The sequence below is a fragment of the Coenobita brevimanus genome, chromosome 98, assembly GCF_032717465.1.
Source record: "Coenobita brevimanus isolate Jiangsu-jjx chromosome 98, ASM3271746v2, whole genome shotgun sequence".
NCBI classification, from domain to species: domain Eukaryota; kingdom Metazoa; phylum Arthropoda; class Malacostraca; order Decapoda; family Coenobitidae; genus Coenobita; species Coenobita brevimanus.
In genome coordinates this window covers 38,399,320-38,409,553 of record NC_137051.1, presented here as the reverse complement: position 1 = coordinate 38,409,553, position 10,234 = coordinate 38,399,320, and positions in this window count along the sequence as shown.

Here is a 10,234-nt window from a genome sequence, read left to right as displayed (position 1 = left end):
AATGACATCAAGGAGCAGATGAGCGTGGGCACTCTTGTCTTAAATTTTGGAACAGTTTCTATGCCCTAAACCCCTATGCTCCGGCTAGAATATGGGAGAGGATGATGTTTGTTAATAAAAGGGATAAAAGTAGAAGAATACTTACAAATGGAAGAAAAAAGAGTCACACAAAAGATATGTTTTGAAAAATTGATGAATGAGAATGATGAGAGCACAGTGGTGGTTAAATTGATTTGATTTGGTGGTGCACAGAGATGGGAATATGGTGCCTCAAATGTATCAGTGATCCAGGTGAACAGATCTATATAAAAACTGCAGGCTGGAAAGGCAGTATGTCTTGAAGAGGCATACAGTATGATGAAAATAACTAAGTGAAATGGACAGAATGCAGTGATCTCTTAATCATAAATGCACCAGGAAGCAATGATGAGTGGTATTGTACCAGTGGAACTGAATATGATTGATTGAAACCTTATACAGAAATCATGACTGAAAATGCAGAAATCATTATGAAAATAGAATCATGCTAATCTTTGGTAAGTTGTGTCCATGTACAGTATTGGATATTTCAGATATGTAGGCCAACAACATGTCTGGAGATTGTTTACCTTGGTGTAGTGGAGTTGGCCAGGTCAGCATGTCCACCTTACCCAGTGTTATGATCATGGTGGCCAGCCAGCCCTTCAGAGAACACAAGAAGTAAGACAAGAAAAAGTTATTTGAAGTAGCTATACTTATTTCACTTGAATGTAGCCCAGATTTTAGTTCTATTGCATTTTATATTGCATAGCTCACTGGCAGTAAGATAGTACAGTACTGTACTGTGGCACTGCTTCCATTCCATGGCACTTCATTGTGACTGACATCATATGCAAGTGTTAATATATTGGCTGAACAGGGTACGGCCATGAAAGTAAAATGTGGCTACAACCGTTTTATCTAGCCATAGAATCATCACTCTGTGGCAGGGAACTTTCAGGGAGCTGTAGACAGAGGCGTTAATGAACAGTACAGAGCCCTCAAGAACAGTTTCTTGAGAGTTACTGATGTAACATGCGGCTGGACAAGAGGACCACCAAGACATAAAGTAACTTGGTGGTGGGATGAGGGTGTAGAAGCTGCAATTAAGGAGAAAAGAAGGCTTTTCCGGGAATGGAAGAAAGGTGGTAGCAAAGAGGAATATTTGGCTGCCAAGCGTAGGACTAGAAGACAGGTATACAGGGCAAAGGCTGAGTCACAGAGACAATTACTTGATAACCTAAATCATGGGGAAAGGAAAAATATATTTAGGGTGGCAGGTCAGGTGAAGAGGGATAATCGGGATATCATAGGTGAGCAGTGTGTGAAGAATGATGAAGGAAGGGTAGTGGTGAACAGTGAGGATATTAAAGATGCATGGAGAGAGCATTATAATCGGTTGTTGAATGAGGAGAGTGACTGGGACAAGGAAGGTTTGGAGCCAGCAGATCCAGTGTCAGGCCCTTGGCCTTTGATTGATACTGCTACTGTGAGTGAGGCAATAGGCAGGATGAGGGTGAGGAAGGCAGCAGGTGTGTCTGGGTTGACTGCCGAAATGTTGAAGGCCTCAGGCGATATAGGGGTGAGTTTAGTCGCTGACCTGATAAATAGGTTTATTTATGAGTGTGTTGTCCCAGATGATTGGCTGAAGAGTGTAATTGTAAATGTGTATAAAGGGAAGGGTGATGCCCTGGAAAGAGGAAATTATAGAGGTATAAAGCTTTTAGATCAGATAATGAAGGTAATGGAGAGAGTTTTAGAAGGTATCATTAGAGAAAGAGTGAATATTGATGAGATGCAGTTTGGGTTTATGCCAGGTAGGGGGACCACTGATGCCATATTCATTGTTCGACAGCTTCAGGAAAAATATATTGGTAGGAGAAAGGATCTTTATTTTGTTTTTGTTGATTTGGAAAAGGCCTTTGACAGAGTCCCTAGAGAGGTGGTGAAGTGGGCAATGAGAAAGCTTGGCTTGGAGGAGTGAATGGTTAGGGTGGTTATGGCCATGTATGTGGGTGCTCACACCCAGGTGAGAGTGAATGGAGATTTGAGTGATGAGTTTTCCGTGAATGTTGGTGTGCATCAGGGGTCAGTCTTGAGTCCCATGTTGTTTATCATGGTACTTGAAGCCCTTTCACATGACTTTAGAAACGGACTCCCATGGGAGTTGTTGTATGCTGATGATTTGGTGTTGATTGCAGAGAATGAAAGGGAGGCGGAGGAAAGGTTTAGGAAGTGGAGAGATGGTATGGGGCAAAAGGGTTTAAGGGTAAATGCAGATAAAACAAAAGTGATTATATCTAGGGTTGGTGGCGGTACTGTCAAAGACGAGGGAGAGTGGCCATGTGCAGTTTGCCACAAGGGCGTGGGAAGTAATTCCATCTTGTGCGGTGTGTGTGATAAATGGGTGCATAAGAGATGTAGTGGTATCAGAGGTAGACTGCGAGATAATGCTGATTTTACGTGTACGGCGTGCCGGGGTGAGCAGGTGGAGATTGTCAGACATGAAAGGATTGAACTTGCTGGTGAATCTCTTGAGTGTGTTGAAGAGTTTTGTTATTTGGGAGACATGTTGTGTGCTGGAGGTGGGGCTGGAGCTAGCTCTGTGGCTAGGGTGAGAAGTGGTTGGAAGAAGTTCAGGGAGCTGTTGCCTCTCCTGACATTGAGAGGGCTCTCCCTACGTGCTAAGGGGTCTTTGTATGCAGCATGTGTTAGGAGTGTAATGCTGTATGGCAGTGAGACCTGGGCAGTGAAGGAGGAAGATATTCGCCGGCTCAGACGTACAGAAATGACAATGATTAGGTGGATGTGCAGTGCGTCCCTGCTTCCAAGGCCTGGAGGGGCTGGGTTTACAATGGAAGAGTTGAGAGGTAGGATGGGACTGGAGTGTATTGGTGTTGTGATGAGGAGAGGTAGATTGAGGTGGTTTGGACATGTGGAGAGGATGGGGGATGATAATTGGGTGAGGAAGGTGAGAAGTGTTAATATTGGGGGTGGGGTTATGAGGGGTAGACCGAGAAAGACATGGGACGAGGTCATTAAGTGTGACCTTAGGGTTAAAGGACTGAACAGGGAGGCTGCAATGGATCGTGCAGCGTGGAGAGCCGCCATTAGGTGACCAAGGCCGACACATGCAAGCATGTTGGAGCCTTTAAAAACGAAAACGAAAACGAAACACAGCATTCAAGATGGGGAGATGGAAATTTTAGGCCAGGTTAAAGTAAAAGGGTATAGCATAGTATCTGAGATTTATCATCTGTCTGCCATTACTGTGTTCATACAGTAGAATGCTGTGCATACCAGTACTGTAGATCTTTTTAGGCATATACAATGGGGTAGGTGGTAGTTAAGTTGTAGAAAAGTGAACTGCTGACCAGATGTACATGAGATTGATCCCAGGCAGGGGTAGGGAACAGTTTGGGGATTTGGATTTGTTAGAACGGTTTTAACAGGTTTGAGGTAGTACAGTACATGAATGGCTGTCATTGATCCTGAGAGGTACTGCCATGAAAGTAAAATGTGGTACAACCGTTTTATCTAGCCATAGAATCATCACTCTGTGGCAGGGAACTTTCAGCCATAACTAAAGTTGCTTGGTAGTGTTTTTCGTGAATGACTACAAGAGTCAAAGTCTAAGGTGAAACTCTTACATTGTTACAGACCATGTTAGGCATCTCAGATGTTTTTTTTTTTTTTTCCAGTAGTTTCATCAGTTGTTCGGAAGTATTTGACTGGTTTTGGCACTTGGTTTAGCTTGCAGTCCATAGAAGACATCAGATCTGCCATAGGCGACGCCGATGCATAGTGTCATTTTTTTTTTTTAAATACATAGATATATATATATATACATGTATATGTATATATATGTATATGTATGTCACAAGTGGGCAGTGAGAAAGCTAGGAATCAATGAGTGGTTAGTTCATGTAGTTATGGTCTTGTATGTGGATGCTTGTACCCAGATGAAAGTGAATGGAGATTTGAGTGATAAGTTTTCCTTAAATGTTGGCATGCATCAGGAGTCAGGCGTGAGCCTCTTATTGTTTGTCAGGGTGCTTGAAGCCCTCTCATGCGACTTTAGAAATGGACTTCCATGGAAGTAGTTGTATGCTGATAACTTGGTGTTGATTGCAGAGAATGAAAGGGAGGTGGAGGGAATATTTTGAAAGTGAAGAGACAATGGGGCACAAGGGTTTGAGAGTAAATGGGGATAAAACACAGGTAATGATTTGTAGGGCTGGTGGAGGTACTGTCAAAGCGGAGGGAGTGTGGCCATATGCAGTTTGCCGCAAGGGTGTGGGAAGTAACTCCATCTTTTGCAGTGTTTATGATAAGTGGATGCACAAGAGATGTAGTGGTATTAGAGGTAGGCTGCAAAATAATGCCGACTTCATGTGTGTGGTGTGTCGGGGAGAGCCTGTAGAGACTGTCAGGCATGAAAGGATTGATCTTGCTGGAGAGTTTTGTGAGTGTGTGGAGAAGTTTTTATTTATTTATTTATTTATTTATTTATTTAGAAGACATATTATGTGGTGGAGGTTTGTTGCTAGGGCAAGAAGTGGTTGGAGGAAGCTCAGGGAGCTGTTGCAGCATATGGTAGGAGTGTAATGCTGTATGGTAGTGAGACCTTCACAGTAAGGGAAGAGGATATTTGTAGGCTCAGATGTACAGAGTGATGGATGTGTAGTGCATCCTTGAATGCGAGGTATGGGGGGCAAGGATTGCAGTTAAAGTGTTGAGAGAAAGGATGGGACTTTAATTTACTGTACTGGTGTTGTGATGAGGAGGGGTAGATTGAGAGAGTTTGCGCATGTTGAGAGGATGGAGGATGACATTTGGGTGTGGAATGTGAGAAGCATGAATGTTGGGGTTAGGGTTGCAAGAGGCAGACCAAAGAAGACGTGGGACAAGGTGACCTCAGTGATAAGGAACAGAATAGGGAGGTTGTCAAAAATCGAGCAGTGTAGAGAGCTACCATTAGGTGACCAAGGCCATTGCTTGCATGTTGGGACCTTTATAAGTGACATGATACTATACAGTACGTATGTTGTAACATATCTTCCACATCATCCATCAACATGTCATAAAACTACCCTCTCTAATGCTGCAGTAATCCAGAATGAGACAATATGTGGTATGTTAGTTGAGTACCAGCACCAAAATAATAATATGAGAAATTGCAAGGCCCCATCTTTTGTGCTTAAATGGGCTGTGAGACTTCAGAGAATGGACTCTGTGCTCAGTTCTTAAAGTGAGATGCATACAGTATGTGCAGAAGTTATGTGGAATGGGTGAAAAAACAATAGATACCCTGACTTACTTTATTTCAGTATCCTTGTTTGGTCACCACAGACTTTCAATGCAGTGTAGGTTCATTAGGACATTGAGTCAGCAAGTACAGTATTCAGGTGAAATATTCAGTTCTCAATTGTTCCTACGAGCCAGCACAAGGTGAGGAACTACAGAGTCTTCCTTTTCTTGTAAAGTCATCATGATGTGAGACAACATGCTCAGTAATCACTAATCAGGTCAAAGTCTTGAGAGTTACGAGGCTGTCAAGTACATTCACATATTTTACCAACAGTTCCTTGCATTTTTTTTTTTTTTTTTTTAACTATGGTATGGTCAGGACCAACTTGCCTAGCCCCAGGCTCCTACGCTCCTCACGGGGCAACGTAGGATTGGATGATGGATGGATGGACGGTGCTTTGGCTTGCAAAAATGGTTGCACTGATGGATATCATAAAGTCACCATAGGATTTCTGACCACTCCAATATATTGGGGCTCCATTCATCATCACATTCTGTGAAAGAACATGAAATCTACCATGACCTAATTTCCCCCTGAAGCAACCCTATATCATTATTGAACAAGGGTATGTTACTGCTGTGCATACACCAACTATCAAGATGAATCACATTGCAGAGACACTGCAACTTGTGATGCCTCACCGCACCATTCTGGAAGGCTGACACATCACTTCAGAAGACCTTTCTCTAGTCCTTCACAGTGAAAATTTTGTATTTGTTTGCAAAACCGAACTTAGTAGTGTGCATCCTTTGAGTTAGCAGAGGTTTCATTGTTGGAGAGTGAAGGTCCTTTTGGCATCGCTCTTGCATTGTTCACACTACAACAGGTCAGGATGTACTTCATGAAGTTGCTGTGGAGTACTGCAGTTTATGGGTTTGTCAAGATTTCCCTTTTTATTATCTTTTGAGTTGCTGCATTTATCTTCCTGGGCTGTCCTGGTACTGATTTACGAGGTGAAACAGTACCTGATGGAATATCCTTTGCTTTGAGCAGCGGGTTAAAAAAGGCACTCTTCCTTCTGCCTTTACCTTCACACATCTCCTTGACTGGCACATTTGCTGCCTTCAAGGCAAGAATCCAAGCTTTTTCTTGTTCATTGAGTTTTTTTTTGGAGTCATTCTGTAGTCTTGTTGGAAAACAGTAGGAGGAGTAATGCTGATGCCATAAAAAGGAAGACATTCTCCAGCCTGTGTCTTGCTGCCTTGAGGTGGGAAATCAGTCACTGTACCTTTGGTTCTAGGAGAGTTGCCAAACACACTTAGCACAAGCTGAGCATTAGGTAGGTTAACAGACTTGGTCAATATGAAGAGTCCCACCAGTATTTAAATTGAGCCCTAATTCCACAAACTCTTCACATACTGTATACTGTACATTAACATAACTGAATGTGTGTGACTGGCTATGTCTGTAATTCAGCGGGCCGGTCAGGATCACTTGATGGTCGTGATCGTCAGCTTTTACCCTCCCGGAAGGGAGCTGAGAGCCCATATAGTCTGATCTAAGGGCAAGGCTGTGACCTTCACACACGCACACACCCGTCCCCTTGCTCAAGGGGGACAGTAACCACCCACTTCGTCAGTGAAACTTTTCGCAACCTGAGCGAGGCGCGAACTCCCGTCCACCAGTTGGCAAGCGAGAGCGTTACCTCTGCACCAGCGAGCGGTGTGTGTGTGTGAGAGAGAGAGAGAGCCGAGTTGTGTGTGTGTGTGTGTGTGTGTGTGTGTGTGTGTGTGTGATAGAGAGAGAGAGAGAGAGAGAGAGAGAGAGGTTCCTGTGTAGTGTGTGTGTGTGTGTGTGTGTGTGTGTGTGTGTGTGTGTGTGTGTGTGTGTGTGTGTGTGTGAGAGAGAGAGAGAGAGAGAGAGAGAGAGAGAGAGAGAGAGATTCCAGTGGTGTGTGTGTGTGTGTGTGTGTGTGTGTGTGTGTGTGTGTGTGTGTGTGTGTGTGTGTGTGTGTGTGTGTGCGCTCGCCGGCGTGTGCGCGCACATTTCTTTGTTACTGGTAATAACTAGGCTACACTGTCAAGCCCGATTCTTTCCTCCCCGGACGTGTTTTGTTGAATGGAGGATGGAACCACACTGACCCTCTTAAGCCCTCCATACATTGTCAGTCATGAATGCCCAGTCATGGTGATTTTGTCAGTGCACTAGTAACGAGTGTGTGCTATCTTCAGTTGTCCTGTGTGGCGACTCCTGTAAAGGTGAGTACTGATGCCGCATGTATGTCTATCTATCTATTGTCAGATGCCTTAATCCCGTAAGGGGTGGCCACACACGGATCGCCTCCATGTCGCCCTGTCCCCCGCCATTTCACTGCCCTGCTTCCAGCCCCCTCCCCCCCGTCATATGCCTCTCCAATCCATCCCTCCATCTCATCCTTGGCCTCCCCCTCCCTCTCACGCACATACACTCTCCTCGTCAGTCTCTCACTCTCCATCCTCTCCACATGGCCAAACCACCTCAATGTGTTTCTCCTAACGCTTCCCATAACACCCATATCCGCACCACAACGCACCTTCACTTCCTCATTTGTCTGTCTCTCCATGTGACTCCACAGGCTCCTCTCAAATAACTCATTTCCACTGCTCTCACTTTTGGCTTCTCTCCCTCCAACAAGGTCCAAGCTTCACTTCCATACGTTAGAGTTGGTATCACAATACTGTCATGTAGTAACTTTTTCACTTCCATGATCACTTCCTTGTTTCTTATCACTGCTTGCAAGGAACCAGCAATCTTTCTTCCTTGTTGTACACTTTCAAGCACTTCACCCTCCAAACTTCCATCCTTACTCATCACACTACTCAAGTACTTAAACGTACTCACATTTTCCATTTCCTCCTCATCCAACCTCACTGTACATTCACTGACTTCACTTCTCTTGAAGACCATCACTTTACTCTTCCCTACATTCGCCTTTAGATTCCGTTTCTTACACAGTCTCCCAGACTCATCCACCAAACCTTGCAGCTCCCCTTCATCTTCACTTAACATCACAGTATCGTCTGCAAACAACAGTACAGGGAGTTTCCAAACACTGCTCTCTCTCATTAGGGTCACTCCAACATCCACTGCCCTACTTTGTATCTCTTTTATAACCCCATCCATATACAGATTGAACAACCATGGAGACATGACACATCCCTATTTCTATCCAACTTTCAAGTAGAAAAATTCGCTCAGTTCACTATCCAGACACACTACAGCCTTAGCACCATCATACATACTCTTCACAGCATTCAGCAACTTTCCATGTACTCCGTATATTCTTAATACTTTCCACAATCATTGTCTATCCACCCTGTCATATGCTTTCTCCAAATCCATGAAGGCTGCACACAACTCCTTTCCCTTCTCTAGAAACTTTTCCACTAAAGATCTAAGAATGAATGTCTGATCTGCACAACCTTTTCCCTTCCTAAAACCTCCCTGTTCATCTCCAACTAATTTCTCTGTTATCCCTCTAACTCTATCAGTAAGTATCCTACTATATACTTTTCCTATTACACTAAGAAGACAAATTCCCCTATGATTACCACACACTTCTTTTTCCCCTTTTCATTTGTACAGGGGAAAAATTATACCTGACTTCGAATCCTCCGGGGCTCTACCTTCCTCCCAGTCCAATCTGCACATCATCCACATCCATTCTACTACTATCTCTCCCCCATGCTTCAGCATTTTACCACACACTCCATCAATTCCTGGGGCTTTCCCCATTTTGACTTTCTTAATTGCTTCCTCAACTTCTGTCCTACTGATTTCTCCCTCTCGTCTCACATCCCTCCGTCTCCCAGCCATTCCCCATCCACATATACTCGCATTACTTTCATTCTCTATGTTCAACAATTCCTTTAAGTGTTTTCTCCATCTGCTCACTTTTTCTCCCTTCTCCACTAGTAATCTACCATTTTTAACCTTTCACTCCCCTACTAACTTCTTTGCCACCCTGTCTGACTCTCTTTACCTCTTTCTAGAATATTTTCTTACGTTCCATCCACTTTACACTCAAATTCCTTCCAAATTCCTCATCCACTCTCTTCTTACTCTCTCTTACTAATCTTTTCACCTCTCTCTTCCTCTCTGCATATAATTCTCTCTTCTGTTTCTCAACTTCTTCCACGCCCCTGTTTCTCATCTACTCACTATATGTTCTCTTCCTTTGTGCCACAGCCTGTCTCACCTCTTCATTCCACCATGCTATTCCTTGCACCCCCTTTCGTCTTCTCTTCACCCCACACACCACCTCACATGCTGCACAGATTTCCTCTGTGAATATCTTGAACGCACCTTTCACGTCCCCCATCTGCTCCAGTCCATATTTACCCAATCGCTCCTACACTTCTGTCTTATATTCTGCCATCTTGTCATCCTCTTGTAACCTTTCCACTTTCCTTGCATATACTACTTCCCCCTGTCCTTCCATTCTTCTGTCTCACCATTTCACTTGGACCTTCATTCTAACCACCACCAAGTGGTGGTCAGAAAGTCCACTCCCCCAACCTGTATAACATCTTGCATCCATTACACTCCTTAGCATCCTTTCATCCACACACACTTAATCAGTCATTGCCTTCTGTTCATTCAGGTCACCACCCACCCTTCTCATCACTCGCCACGTATACCTATGGATCATTTTGTGCCTGAAGAGGGTATTGGCTGTCACCAACCCCTTCCTGGCACAAATGTCCACTAAAGCACTGCCATTCTCATCTGTCTCAGTAGGCACACCCCACTTACCATTCATATCGCCAATCAAAAACACTCTTTCATTCCTTTCAAACTTTTCCATGCACACTTCCACAATTGTCCAGAACTCTTCTCTCACTCTGCTTGCATGATCTTGCGTTGGTGCATACACGCGCACAATCGCCCACATTTGTAGTTCAACTTTCAACATGTATGTATAAC